This window comes from Sturnira hondurensis, unplaced genomic scaffold, assembly GCF_014824575.4.
Source record: "Sturnira hondurensis isolate 20B ecotype Veracruz unplaced genomic scaffold, ASM1482457v3 Scaffold0021596, whole genome shotgun sequence".
NCBI classification, from domain to species: domain Eukaryota; kingdom Metazoa; phylum Chordata; class Mammalia; order Chiroptera; family Phyllostomidae; genus Sturnira; species Sturnira hondurensis.
The window spans coordinates 21,528-37,062 of record NW_028094227.1 but is presented as its reverse complement, the minus strand read 5'-3'; the positions used below and the strand labels follow the sequence as shown (position 1 = coordinate 37,062).

At 38.5% G+C, this 15,535-nt stretch overlaps 1 protein-coding gene across 1 annotated transcript in view; it reads right to left on the bottom strand.

Moving 5' to 3' along the window:
• The window catches only part of LOC118977970 (THO complex subunit 2-like), a 72,716-nt gene that overhangs the window by 53,796 nt on the left and 3,385 nt on the right, over positions 1-15,535 (bottom strand). The gene's annotated exons all lie outside the window — the stretch shown is intronic.

Genomic DNA, 15,535 nt, shown 5'->3' with positions numbered 1-15,535 from the left:
ACCTCCCTACCTAAGTTCCAAAGGCCCTTCTTTTGCCTCTGCAACTTGTTTCCTGAGCTCATGCAGACCAGCTGGCTCACTTTTTCTACCTCTGTGACTTAAAAAATAAACTTTCACTTGTATTTGAGACACAAAAACCAAAATCAAAAAAAGAAATGATGAGGAAAAAGGTGATTAAGTATATGGGTAATTCTAAATGAATACTAACTGAATAATAATTAATAATAATAGTAATAGTGTCTTATTGTATTTAAATGTCTATTAAATATATGTGTGTGTGTGTGTGTGTATACACACACACACACACACACACACACACATATGCATGTATGGAAAATATTAAAATATACCAAAACTAGTGTGGGATTATCCCAAATACACAAAGTGGTTCAAATTAATTCACCACATCAAGGTGACTTTTAAAAATCACATCTATTGTTCAACAGATGCATAAAAGACATTTGACAATATTCAACATCCATTACTATTTTTTAAAAGACCAGCCATGTGCCCTGGCTGATATGCCTGAGTGGACTGAGCCTCAGCCTGTGAACCAAAAAGGTCACTGGTTCGATTACCAGTCAGGGCACATGCCTCGACTGCGGGCCAGGTTTCCAGCTGGGGGCATCCAAGAGGCAACAAACTGACTGACTCCTCTGCTTCTTTTTCTCCCTCCCTTCCCCTCTCTCTAAAAATAAATAAATAAAACCTTTTAAAAAAACTCTTAGAAAATAGGAATAGAAAGGAACTGTTATAATTTGATAAAGTAGCAGCAGTTCAAGAGTTCAGAAACTCTTGATCCCCAAGACACTGTCTGGAGTTCTGCAAGGTCAGAACTATACTTGTGATAACACTAAGATTTCGTTTTCCTTTTTTTGCTATACTAACATTTGCATGTTCAAAACCAAAGAAAGATAAGACTGCTGGCACCTTAGCATGTATAAAGGCAGAAAGACCAAACTGCCTCATTGATTCATGATCAAGAAATCAAAAGAAAGAAATAGTCTCATGTAAAATGTCTCCAAATTATTTTACTATATTTTTCATGACCCTTCACAAACAAAAGCCAGTTTCACTTAGGAATGTGCTCGATGGGAGTGACATCAGCAAGATGGGAGAACAGGAAGCCCTACGCCTTCCTTCCTCCCATGGAAACAACAATTCAACAAAGTACATACCAATTCCCTTTATGAGAAATTCAGAAACAAACTAAGAGGCTTCTACATCCCAGGTGAGCAGTAAACCAGCTTCATAAAAGCAGGTAGGAAAATTTGCCCATTCACCATAGTCCCTCCTCCTAGCACAGAACCACACAACTGGAAGGGAACTCCTAGCTCCCAAATTCTCCATGGGGAGGCAAAGAGAAGACTGAACAGTACACCTAATGTTCCGACTGGTGGAGGAGGCTGCCTGACAGACTAGTTTCTTCCTGGATACAGGTCCTGATGTAATCTAGGTGCCTAGATAACTTGCTGAAAACAAAGAAAAACTGAATAGCGAGCTGCAGATCCAGTGAACCCAGCAAAGACTAATACAGCTCGGCAACCTCTCCCTCATGGGAGAGAGAGAGAACTGGAGCATGTGTCCAACAGTCCAGCTCTTGGGGGGACTGTCTCAGAGACTGGATTCAATCTATCCTGATTTACAGAGCTGATGGTACCTGGCACACTCTAGCTGCCTGGGGGGCCACTAATAACAACAAAGTGCTGAGTGGTGTGTTGCTGCTTCATAAGACCCACGGTACAACAGCTGGACACCACAGTATAAAAGAAAGTACACAGTTCTTAAAGAAACTGGAAAATCCCTCTAATTTGGAATCAATACTCTTAAGACTGGAGGACATATGTAGGAAAAAAATCTACAGAATCTACACATGAATCTACATATAAATCCCCCCAGAGTCTACAACCAGGCTGATTGGCAAAGGCCTCTCCCTGCACTAAGCCAGTCCATAAAGACTGGGGACTTCCAACCAAGATGGAGGCATAGGTAGACACACTGTGCCTCCTCAAACAACCAAAATAAGGACAACAACAATTCAGAAACAAAGTAACAACCAAAACTGAACTGTATGGAAGTCCGACAACCAAGGAGATAAGATAGACACATTCATCCAGACCAGTAGGAAGGGCAAAATCAGTCATGCGGACAGGCAGAGAGGGATCATGACACAAAAAGCAATGGCACTGGGTGCGCAAAGCACCCCGGGTGCACTAGATGGTGGCAGGCGGCTGGCAGACCCCGGGCATGGGGTGGCAACAGGCAGACCCAGAGAGGCAGCGATTGAGAAGCAGGACACCGTGCACAAGGTGGCTGGCTGACAGTGCAGCAGTCCCACATTCCCGCACAGATAACTGGGGAGCGAGACAGATCAAGCAACCCAGGGTCCTAGCGCCAGGAAATAAAAACTCAAAACACCAATTGAAAACACTTGTGGGGGTTGAGGCGCAGGGAGAAACTCCCATCCTCACAGTAAAATTCATTGGAGAAACCCACAGGCTCCTAGAACGCACATAAGCCCACCCACACAGGAACCAGCACCAGAAAGGCTCCGTTTGATTGGGGGAAGCAGCAGAAGGGACTGAGGTGCAACAGAGAGAGGAGCAAAGTGCCATTTTTTCCCTCTCAGACCCCACCCCCACAAACAGCATCACAACCCAGAGACCTGGGTTGCCCTACCCTGGTGAACACCTAAGGCTCCACCCCCCATACATAACAGGCACAAACAGACCAAAACATTATGGCTCAAGGGGAAAAACAGCTCAAAGCCCCAGAGCCAATACTTCTCAGCAACCAAGAGTTAGCCAACCTATCAGATGCACAGTTCAAAATACTAGTGATCAGGATGCTCACAGAACTGGTTTGTTTCAGTTGCAAATTAGATGAACAAATGCAGGCAAAACTAGGTGAAATGAAGGGAAACGCACAGGGAACCAATAGTGATGGGAAGAAAACTGGGACTCAAATCAATGGAGTGGACCAGAAAGAAGAGAGAAACACTCAACCAGAACAGAATGAAGGAACAAGAATTCAAAAAAAATGAGGAGAGGCTTAGGAACCTCCCGAACATCTTTAAACGTTCCAACATCCGAATTACAGGCGTACCAGAAGGGGAAGAGGAAGAGCAAGAAGTAAAAACCTTATTTGAACAAATAATAAAGGAGAACTTCTCCAATCTGGCAGGAAATAGACTTCCAGGAAATCCAGGAAGCTCAGAGAGTCCCAAAGAAGTTGGACCCAAAGAGGAATACACCAAGGCACATCATCATTACATTAGTCAAGATTAAAATGAAGGAGAGAATCCTAGAAGCAGCAAGAGATAAGGAGATAGTAACCAAGATATAAGAAGACAGTAACCTACAAAGGAGTTCCCATCAGACTGTTAGCTGATTTCTCAAAAGAGACCTTACAGGCAAGAAGGGGCTGGAAAGATGTATTCGAAATCATGAAAGCCAAGGACCTACATCCAAGATTGCTCTATCCAGCAAAGCTTTCATTTAGAATGGAAGGACAGATAAAGTGCTTCTCAAATAAGGTCAAGTTAAAGGAGTTCATCATCACCAAGCCCTTATTTTAGGAAATGTTAAAGGGACTTATCTAAGAAAAAGAAGATAAACACGTATACTAAAATAACAGCAAACTCAAAATTACTAACCACCACACCTAACATAAAAACAAACTAAGGAAACAACAGGAACAGAACCACAGAAATGGAGATCACATGGAGGGTTAGCAACAGGGGAGTGGGAGGAGGAGAGGGGGAGAAGGTACAGAGAATAAGTAGCATAGATGGCAGGCAGAAAATAGCCAGGGGGAGAGCAAGAGTAGTATGGGAAATGTAAAAGCTAAAGAATTTAAGACACATGGACATGAACTAAAGAGGGGGAATGTGGGAGGGACAGGGCGTGCAGGGTGGAGGGGTATGAAGGGAGGAAATGGGACAACTGGAATAGCATAATCAATAAAATATATTTTTAAAAAAGACTGGGAGTAAAGTAATTTATGAAACAAACAAACAAAAAACTTTAAAAAAAAAGGAGTGGGAAAGGGCCTGGCTGAGGAGCTCAGTTTGTTAGAGTATCGACCTGATACACCAAGGCTGCAGGTTGGATCATCAGTCAGGGTACATACAATAATCAACTAATCAATGCATAAATAAGTGAAACAACAAATCAATGTTTCCCTTTTCTTCTTCTTCTCCTCCTATCAATCAATACATACATAAATAACTTTTTAAAAGACTGGGATAAGAGAGTGTTTTTCAAATGCAAGGATACCAATACAAACTACATGCAACATAAAGAAACAGAGAAAACAACCCAAAAAAGGAACAAAATAAGCCCTGAAAACTGACCCTAAAGAATTAGAGGTTCGTGAATTATCTGACAAATAATTTAACCATCATAAATATGCTCAATTAGCTCCGGAAATTGATGCATGAATAAATGAGAATTTCAACAAAAGGATAAAAATATTTTTTAAAAGAACCACTTTTGGTCAAGATGGCAGCCTAGGCAGACATGGCTGGCCTCTTCACAAAACCGCATCAAAATTACAACTATAATTAAAGAACAACCATCACTTAGAAATGTCAGAAATTGGCCCTGGCTGATGTAGCTCAGTGGATTGAGCACGGGCCTGTGAAGCAAAGGGTCGCTGGTTCAATTCCCAGTCAGGGCACATGCCTGAGTTGCAGGCCAGGTCCCCAGTGGGGAACACATGAGAGGCAACCACACATTGATGTTTCTCTCCCACTCTTTCTCCTTTCCTTCCCCTCTCTCTAAAAAATAAATAAATAAAATAAAATAAAGAAATGTCAGAAATTGTGTTGAATGGAAGTATGACAACTAAGGAATTAAAGAAATTGTATCCATCCAGACTGGTAGGAAGGGCATAGACACAGAATGAACTGCTCCTACACCCACGTGCAGTGGATAAAAATTCAGGAGGGGTATCTCCAGAGCAAGGAATCCCAATCACACAACAGGTCCCCCAGCCCATGGTTCCAATACCAAGAATATTAAGTCCCCACAACTTCGATGTAAAAACCAGCAGGGATTGAGTTGGTAGAAGAAACTGGTGAAGCCCCAAGCACTTCCTCTTAAAGAACCTACACAGACTCACCTACTCAGACTCACTCCCTCTGAGCTCCAGCACCAGGGTGGCAGCTTGAAAGGCACCAATGGCGTACAGGGAGAAATTGAAGTGCCTGGCATCAAGGGGAATAGAGGCCACTGTCCCTTTTCTAAACCCTCCCCACACAGAGCTACAGAGCCAGCACGCTGGTGCCAAATCTGAGACTCTACCAACCTGGCTAACACTGACACACCTCGGACAGCCCGAGATTCCGTCCCACCCAACTTATGGACCCACCCAAGCTGCTTTTCCATACAAATGGCTGATCTTGGCTCATACTTGACAACTTCCTAAATACTCTCAAACAAGCTACAGCTGACCTCAGTGAGCCCCACGCCCAGAATGAGCAGTAGCCAGCCTTGCTTCACAGCTTAGTTTCACCTGGGAATCTCCAAACCCAGCACAGGTAGCAGCCATCTCAGATAGCATTATAGCTCAGGCAGAGTGACCCCAGGCAAACACAGGTGGGGGTTGACCTTGGCCTGCACTAGTGGAAAACCCCAGGGCCAGCGCCCCCAAGTGGACAGATACAGACCACACTGGAGCACCACCACCCGGCCCCTGCACAGCTGATCCTCCTTGGAGGGTGGAGGTGATAGGGGAGGCTGTGCCACTGGACCCTACAGGACACATACTACATTAGGCAACACCACCAACACATAGAACCAAAGTAGTTCTACCTAACACACAGAAACAAAGGGAGGCTGCCAAAATGAGGAGACAAAGAAACATGGTCCAAATTAAAGAACACATCACAACTCCAGAGAAAAACGAAATAAAAGAGAGATGAACAATCTATAAGATACAAGTTCAAAACTCTGGTTATAAGGATGCTCAAGGAATTTAGTAAGGACCTCAGCAGCATAAAAAAGATCCACTCAGAAACGAAGGACACACTAATTAAAATAAAGAACAATTTACAAGGAAACAACTCTAGAGTGAATGAAGCCTAGAATGAAATAATGATTTGGAATATAAAGAAAAAAACATTCAACTAGAACAAGAAAAAAGAATTCAAAAGAAAACCAGGATAGTATAAGCAGCCTGTGAGACAACTTCAAGAGGTCTAACATTCCCATCATATGAGTGCCAGAAAGAGAAAAGAAATTGGAAATCTATTTGAAAACTAATGAAAGAAAACTTCCCTTATTTGGTGAAGGAAATAGACATTGAAGTCCAGGAAGCACAGGGTCACAAACAAGATGGCCCATGCCAAGACACATCATAATTAAAATGCCAAAGGTTAAAAGATAAAGAGATAATTTTAAAAGCAGCAAAAGAATAAAAGTTAATTACCTAGAGGGAAGTTCCCATAAGACTGTCAGCTGATTTCTCAAAAGAAACTTTAAAGGCTAAATGGGATTGGCAAGAAATATTCAAAGCCATGAAAAGCAGGGACCTACAACCAAGATTACTCTACCCAGCAAAGCTATCCTTTAGAATCGAATGGCAGACAAAGAGCATCCCAGACAAGAAAAAAACTAAAGGAGTTCATCATCAACAAGCCATTATTATATGAAGTGTTAAAGGGATTTATTCAATGAAAACTATGAATAAAGTGGCAAAAATACATATCTATCAATGATTGAATCTAAAAAGCAAAATAAGCAAACAAGAAAAAGAGACAGAATCATGGATACACAGAGTTTTGATGGTTGCCGGATGTGAGCAGAGTGTGGGGGAATGCATAAAGAGATGAGGGGATTAAGAAATATAAACAGAGTTAAAGAACAGCCATGGGGATGTAAAGCAGAGCATAGGGAACATAGTAGCCAAAGAACATATATGCTATGACTTATAGACAGACAATGGTTTGAGGACTGACTGTGGGAGTTAAGGGGATGGGTGGAGTGGGACAAAGGAAAAAACTAAGACAACTGCAATAGCATAAACAATAAAATATAATTTAAAAAATTAGAATTTGAAAAACATTGTATGTGCCACCATGTAATTACCTAGTTTCCAATTCATAGATTCCTGATAGTGCAGTGATATTAAAGAATGTGTTTTCTGACATTAACAATGCATTGTGTCAATATTTAGAAGAGCTACACCCTTTAGTGAAACCAATGCTTTCCAACTGACAAAGCACAGTGTTGCAAAATAATGCATGGGAAAAAGATTCTAAGTATAAAAGAGAAACAAATGGATTTTAATTTAACAAATTACAAAAGATCACTGATGTGGTTTGGGACTTGGCATTGAAACAAACCATCCAGAAACTACCACCTGATGAATTTTGATATATCAAAGAATATCTACAATTATCTGAAAAGGCTATTAAAATGTTCCTTTAGCCAACTACTTTCCTCTATGAGGCTGGATCTTCTCCATTACAATATAATACAATATATTGTTGTGTGAAGTAGCAACCCCTACTTCACAGCATACATAAAAATCAACTCTGATTAGGCAAGACTTAAAAATGAAAAGCAAGTCCTAGCCAGGTTGCTGAGTTGGCTGGAGCATTGCCCCATGCACCAAAAGGTTGTGGGTCCAATCCCCAGTAAGGGCACGTATTTAGGCAGTGGGTTCAATCTCTGGTCAGGGAGTATATAGGAGGCAACCAATTGATATTTCTTTCTAACATCAATGTCTCTCTCCCCCCACCACCACCACTCCCTAATGCCTCCCTCCCTCCCTTCCTCTCTCTGTAAAATCGATAAACATATCCTCAGGTAAGTATGTATTTTCCTTTTAAATATATTTTATTGATTATACTATTACAGTTGTCCTATTCTCTCCCCTTTATTCTCCTCCACCATGCAACCCCCTTCCCACTCACCCCACCTCCTTAGTTCATGTCTATGGGTCGTACATATTAGTTCTTTGGCTTCTCCATTTCATATACTATTCTTAACCTCCCCGTTTATTTTGTACCTACCATTTATGCTTCTTATTCCCTGTACCTTTTCCCTCATTCTCCCCCTGCTCTTCCCTTCTGATTACCCTTCATGTGATCTCCATTTCTGTGATTCTGTTCCTGTTCTAGTTACTCACTTAGTTCACTTTTGTTATTTTTTTATGTTCAGTTGTTGATAGTTGTTTGTTGTCATTTTACTGTTCATATTTTGATCTTCTTTTTCCTCACTAAGTCCCTTTAACATTTCATATAATAAGGGCTTGGTGAGGATGAACTCCTTTAACTTGACCTTATCTGCGAGGTGCTTTATCTGCCCTTCCATTCTAAATGATAGCTTTGCTGGATAGAGTAATCTTGGATATAGGTCCTTGCCTTTCATGACTTAGAATACTTCTTCCCAGCCCCTTCTTGCCTATAAGGTTTCTTCTGAGAAATCAGCTGACAGTCTTCTGGAAACTCATTTGTAGGTAACTGTCTCCTCTTCTCTTGCTACTTTTAAAGATTCTTTCCTTCTCTTTAGTCTTGGTTAATGTAATTATGATGTTCCTTAATGTGTGCTTCCTTGGGTCCAACTTCTTTGGGACTCTCTGCACATCCTGGACTTCCTGGAAGTAATCGGGATTCTCACAGAATTAGTTGAGTATGGCCGCAAAATTGAAGGAAAAAGTGAAGGCTATGAACAGTGGAACAAAGGAAAATACACAAGGAACCAACAGTGACAGGAAGGAAACTGGGTATGAAATAAATGGTTTGGACCAGAAGGAAGAAATAAACATTCAACAAGAACAGAATGAAGAAACAAGAATTCAAAAAAAAAAAATGAGAAGAGGCTTTGGAACCTCTGGAACAACTTTAAACATTCCAACATCCGAATCGTAGGAGTACCAGAAAGAGAAGAGGAAGAGCAAGAAATTCAAAACTTATTTGAAAAAATAATAAAGGAGAAGTCTCCAATCTGGCAAAGGAAACAGATTTCCAGGAAGTCCAGAAAGCTGAGGGTGAAGATTTATTTTAATGAAAAGCAAAATAATACATCTACAGAAACATCAAAAGAGGATAAGTTCATTAACCTTGAAATGGGGAAAGACTACTTAAACACAAAAGTACCCATCATAAAGAAAAAGACTGATAAATTTGAGTACATTAAAGAGCATGACTTCTGTTCATCAAAAGTCATCATTGTAAGATTGGAAATGTAAGCCAAAGAATAAAAAGGTATTTGCCACACATATAGTGTAACCCACAAAAGGTGCAAATACAAACTATATAAAGAACTCCTATAGTCCTGACCAGTATGGCTCAGTTGGTTGAGCATCGTCTGGCAAAGCAAAAGGTCACTGGATCTATTTCCAGCCAGGGTACGTGTCTATGTTGCAGGTTCAGTCCCTCGTCAGGGCACAACCAATTGATGTTTCTCTCTCACATTGATGTTTCTCTCCCTCTCTTTCTCCCCCCTTCTCCTCTCTCTGAAAATAAATAATTTTTTAAAAAATAAGAACTCCTACAAATAAATGAAAGACATGCAAACAATCTGATAGAAAAACGGGGAAAAGATACAGAGGCCTTTCACACAAAATAAGAAATCTAAATGACCAATAACATAAAAAGATGCCCATGAAAATATAAACCCCAACAAAATACCATTAGTACATATCAAATTGACAAATTTTTAAGTCTGACAATATTAAATGTTAGCCAGGATGTGAAGCAAGGTGAACACTCATACTGCTGGTAGGAGTATTATATTTTGAAATAGTTTGGCAGTATCTAATAAAGCTAAGTATAATCACAATCAAGAACCCAGCAATTCTATACTTAAGTATTAATATATATCCCACAAAACATATGCTTGTATACACCAAGATACTTATAAAAGAATGTTTCTATTGGCAATCTTGGTAATAGCTAAAAACTGAAAACAGATTTGTTCATCAATAGCATAAGAGATCAACAAATCATGGTATGATTACACAATGGATCATCCTGTAACTAGGAAAATAAATGAACCACAAATACATACAGAAATATAAATAGATCTTAAGGACATAATGTTGAGCAAAAGCAGCCAGATACAACAGAATATGGCCCCTATGATCCCATTTATGTAAAGTCCTAGAAAAACTTAAACTTATTGGGTAGTAAAAGTGTAAATAAAAACAAGGGAGAGAAGACCACACGATGACAATGGCTACCTCAGGGAAGTAAATGGGGGTACAATCGGCAGGGAAGGTTATGTTGTCTTCACCTAGGTATAAGTTACAAACAGGTGTGCATCTTAGAGATTCCTTAAGCTTTACATTTAGGTTTTATGCACGTTTCTGTATTTTTTTAATTTCACAACTTAGGAAAAGAAATATTCTTACTACAATTGCATAAGGCTCTAACAAAAAAAGAGAACCAATGAACACAGATACTTCTTATTCTTTTACATCTAGCAATCCTTTTTTCACAGTCAATAAAATAAGTCATTTTAAAATTTATAGAATATGCTTATATATCACACCTAAGTTGAAATATAATACCACATTACAATCATCCACAGATTACATGCTTTGCAGATTATCCATGCCCTTAAAGCTCGCCTCTCTGTATCTTTGGATTATTTCAATACTCCATCAGCAGGATGAACAGCACAAGGTTGTTAAAAGTCAAAGCCAACTTTTCCTGGTCAACAATTCACTTTTAGGTCTCACAAAATTATGTTCAAAACCGAAGAATAAATAGGCCTTGCCAAATAAAAAGGCCTACAAAAAGGCCTACGTTAAATCTGCATAGTCTGAGAATCTAATTAAGTTTCATTTTTAACCAACTCCTATTCAAAAATTTTTTTTTTGCAGAGAACAACTTAGAAATGGTAAAATAAATTGATTTCAGTTTGACTCCAAGTACTTTCAACTACTTCTCTGGAGAACTAGTCTGGGCTTTCCAATGTGTTGAGAACAGTGGTTAAGCTTCTCATTTCTCAGTGTTAAACCTACCACAAGCTTATCTAGAATAGGAAACAAAATCTTCCTTCCAATAGTCAACAAAGAAATAACATCTGTTTCAGATTAGTATCAGAGAATATAACCTAAAAATGTCTGTGACCTAAGTCTTTTGTCAAGAGTAAATATATAAGAAAGTGTACGAAGACTGCTTCAATATTTGCTATAAAGTATTAGAAAATTTCCCCTTTGTAGTTCTCACTGTCCCCATAGCTTCAATTCCCTTTAGAATATAGTAGCAGCAAACCTGCCTTTGACAGAAGAATGTAATGTAATCAAGTAACTCATCCTGTGCACAGATTACCAAAAAGCAAGGCCAACTAGTCCTTATGGTAAATGTTTGTGCTTATTCACATTTTCAGTAGCTTCATTTTCTGTTTGTTTTAATAAGCTTAATGCATATGTCTTTTGTGATAATTCTTCCAGTGAGGAGGGGGAAATGTCCAAATCCCACCTAATCTAACAGTATAGTCATTGTTACATAATTTTAAGACATAATTGAAATATAATACCATCTTATCAGTCACAAGGCCACAAACATATTCCTTAAGATACAGATGGTAACATCAACTATTAATTAGCATCCCAAATATTTGCTCAACTCCTAGCTGGTGTGGTTCAGTGGATTGAGTGCCAGCCTATGAACTGAAAGGTCACCAGTTCGATTCCCAGTCAAGGCACATGCCTGGGTTAGAGCCAGGCCTCCAGTTGGAGGTGTGTGAGAAGCGACCAATCGATATTTCTCTTGCACATTGATGTTTCTCTCCCTTTCTTTCCCCCTCCCATCCCCTCTCTCTAAAAATAAATAAAACCTAAAAAAATAGTTGCTTGAATTGTGTAAAGAATCACTGAGGGAGAATTCACTTGCATAACAAAAATTATTTCCCTAGTACAAAACAGTTCTTCCTTCATTATAGGAGGAACCAAAACAATCACGAAGAAATCTCCCCCAATCAGTAGGTGTGTGCTCTTCTCCCTAAGTAGTCCACTAACAGAAAATCATGAAGTATCTTTAAAGAAACAATTGTTTCCCCATGCTTTATATCTTACTATACCTACTGAAACTATTTAGTACTCTATTCTAAATAATTAAGGGAAAAACAAACTTCCTCCAATGGTTGCCCATTTTAATGTGACTTTAAAAATAAATATTATGTCTCAGTCCACATTCAATAATTATTTCAATCCCTTAATAAACTCCAAATAATTGAGTTTACCATTTTTTTCCACTTTTAAAACAGTTTGGTGCTATTGTGGAGATAGTGTCTCAGGTCCCTGAGAACAAAGACAGAATCTATTTTTTGTCAAAGGTCTGTGAAACAAAATGAATGTTTGAAATTCTATCAAGGATGGAGGTATTTTGTGACTATTTCTTAACATGAGTATTTAGCTTACCACCTTAGTTGTTCCCATTTTGTAGTAAAAAAGCAAACAGCACAAGCCTGAACTACTTGATTAAAATCAACATCTGAAAGTTGATTTCTCATAGGAAACTAATGTCAATCTGTACTTTGATTAATTCTTAAAAACAAAACAACAAAAAAAAATTTGGTTAAGTAAAGTCCTACTTCTATTATCATTGTTAGAAGAGAGACATAACCCACAAAAAATGAATAATGGGACATGTAGCTTTAACTTGAAATATACATTTATGAAAATGAAAGCATGCATTTGAGGAGGAAAGGGAAGGAAATGTTTTTTAAAAAAGACAACAGTTCCTGCACACAAGTACATTAATGGCTCTCACTCTACCTTAATATTTAAGTATTGTAGAATTTATTTTTTCTAACAAAGAAAGCAGTAGCCTAAAAAGAATGATATTGCTACAACAATTCCTGAAGAATGCATTTCTCTTACCAAGAAAATGGACCAAGATTTATAACTTGTGAATACAAGTCGAAATGAGAAAATAAATGCCAAATGAAAACTAAGACATAAAGGAAATGTTTCAGATAAAGCTTCAGCTGAATTTAGAGCACCCTTTAAAAAAATGAAAAAAACATACAAAAATAATACAGAAAAAAAGATTCAATTAACAAAGACTAAATTTCCATAGAATTAGAAATTTCTATTTGCCATGACCAACCCCTTCCTATTTCCCTTCAAAGAATTCAGATCAAACAACATCTAGTGAACATCCAAATGTACTTAAGTTCTGAATGTGTAAAAGCATTTAGCAGCACAATAAAAAGAATGGTAACCAAAACATTTTGCAATTATATTTTAAAACTTTATTATAACTACCAATAATAAGAGCTAAAAATTCTAATTGACATGTAAATTTTTTAAAAGAATTAAGTTCAAAACAGATAAATCGATCAGAGTCAACAAATGCAAGTATTTCAAAATCTGACTAAGCACTGACATGAGGCTAATACCTACAGATTAAGAGCTTGGAACATAAATCCTACACTAAGGTTGCTTGTGACATAATGAAATATTCAGCTCACTGTATTAACGATTTCTATTAAAAACATTTTCTCCATTGGATCTACCAGTACACACAAGTTTACTAGCTTATCCATGGCAAGTTCTATACTAATATGAAATCATCAAGGAACTAAAACTCTAAAAAAAAGCTTCTGCACAGCAAAAGAAACCATCAACAAAAACGAAAAGGGAACCCACTATATGGGAGAACATGTTTGTGTATCACACTTCTGATAAGGGGTTAATACCCAAAATATACAAAGAACTTATACAACCCAATACCAGGAAGACAAACAATGCAATTAAAAAATGAGCAAAGGACCTGAATAGATACTTCTCCAAGGACAGAGGGCCCAGAAACATATAGGAAAAAAATGGTCGACCTCATTAATCTGTGAGGTGTGGAGTGGTATCCATAATTAGATACCACCCCACACGTGTCAGAGTGGCCATATTAATAAATCAACAAGCAACAAGTGCTGGAGAGGTTGTGGAAGAAAGGAAACCCTTGTGCACTGTTGGTGGGAATGCAGACTGGTACAGCCACTGTGGAAAACAATATGGAGTTTCCTCAGAAAAATTAAAGATGGAACTGCCTTCTGACCCAACAATCCCACTTTGGGAATATATCCTAAGAATCCCAAAACACCAATTAGAATATAAGTACTCCTATGTTTATAACAATGTTATTAACAATAGCCAAGATCTGGAAATAGCCCAAGTGTCCATCAGTAGATGACAAATAAAAAAAGCTGTGGTTCATTTATACAATGGAATACTACTGGACATAAAAAAGAAACTCTTAATCTTCTGCAACAGAATAGATGGACCTGGAAATTATTATACTAAGTGAAATAAGCCAGTCAGACAAAGATAAACACCATATAATCTCATTTATATATGGAATCTAATGAACAAAATAGAAACACACAGAAAATAGAAACTGACAGCTGTCACAGGGATGGGGGGGATGAAAGAAGGCAAAGGGATTAGCCAAAGAACCTATATACATAACCTATAGACACAGACAACTGTGGTGATGGCCTGAGAGAAAGGGGGGCCAGGGCTAGGTGGAGGTGGGCAAAGGGGGAGAAAATGAGGACATCTGTAATACTGTCAACAATAAAAAGTAAAGTTAAAAAAGGAAACACTTCAGCTGGTGTGGCTCAGTGCATTGAGTGCTGGCCTGCAAACCAAAGGGTCATGGGTTTGATTCCCAATCAGGATACATGCCTGGGTTAGGGGCCAGGTCCCCAGTGGGAGAGGGGTGTGTGAGAGGCAACCACACACTGATTGTTTCTCTCCCTCCCTTCCCCTCTCTCTAAAAATAAATAAAATCTTTTTTAAAAATTAAAACAAAAGCTAAAACTCTAATTCTCAAAATAAAGCTATTAAATCCATATCTTGCATTACATCATAGTATTTGAAAGAGCTTGCATTAAGATGTTAAACTTATGCCCCAGCTGGTGTGGCTCAGTGGGTTGAGTGCCAGCCTGTGAATCAAAGAGTTGCTGGTTCAATTCCCAGCCAAGGCAAGTGCCTGGGTTGTGGGCCAGGTTCCCAGTTGGGGGTGTGAGAGATGCAACCACACATTGACGTTTCCCTCTCTCTTTTTCTCCCTCCCTTCCCCTCTCTCTAAAGATAGATAAATAAAAATCTTTTTTAAAAAGTAACTCCAAAAAAAAGTGAAACTTGTAAGAATAGATGTGTTACTGGAAAGAACATAATTATTATGGTTCAGTAGTCCTCCTTTGTCTTTCCGATATTGTCAAAGAAATCATTTTAAAAGTTCTGTAATTTACCATTTAAAACAATCAGTATCTCTGGAAAGAATAGGTTAGCTAGATATGTGATAGCAAAATACAAGGGGTGGGGGTTTCCTCCTAATTACCTAAAGAAACTTATTCTTCAAAGTGAAGACTTTCTATCTTAATAGACAGTTGCTTTTCATAAGGCACAATTAAGAATTGCCCTCTCTTAAAGTTATAAAATGCCCCATGTATCTCATATGTTGCTTTAACACTATGATGCTGAAGTTACAACTCCCAGACCAGACTTATCCTAGTAGGAAGTAACAGACAAGAAATGAATGAACGTCATGAAATGCATTGTGCATTTTTTA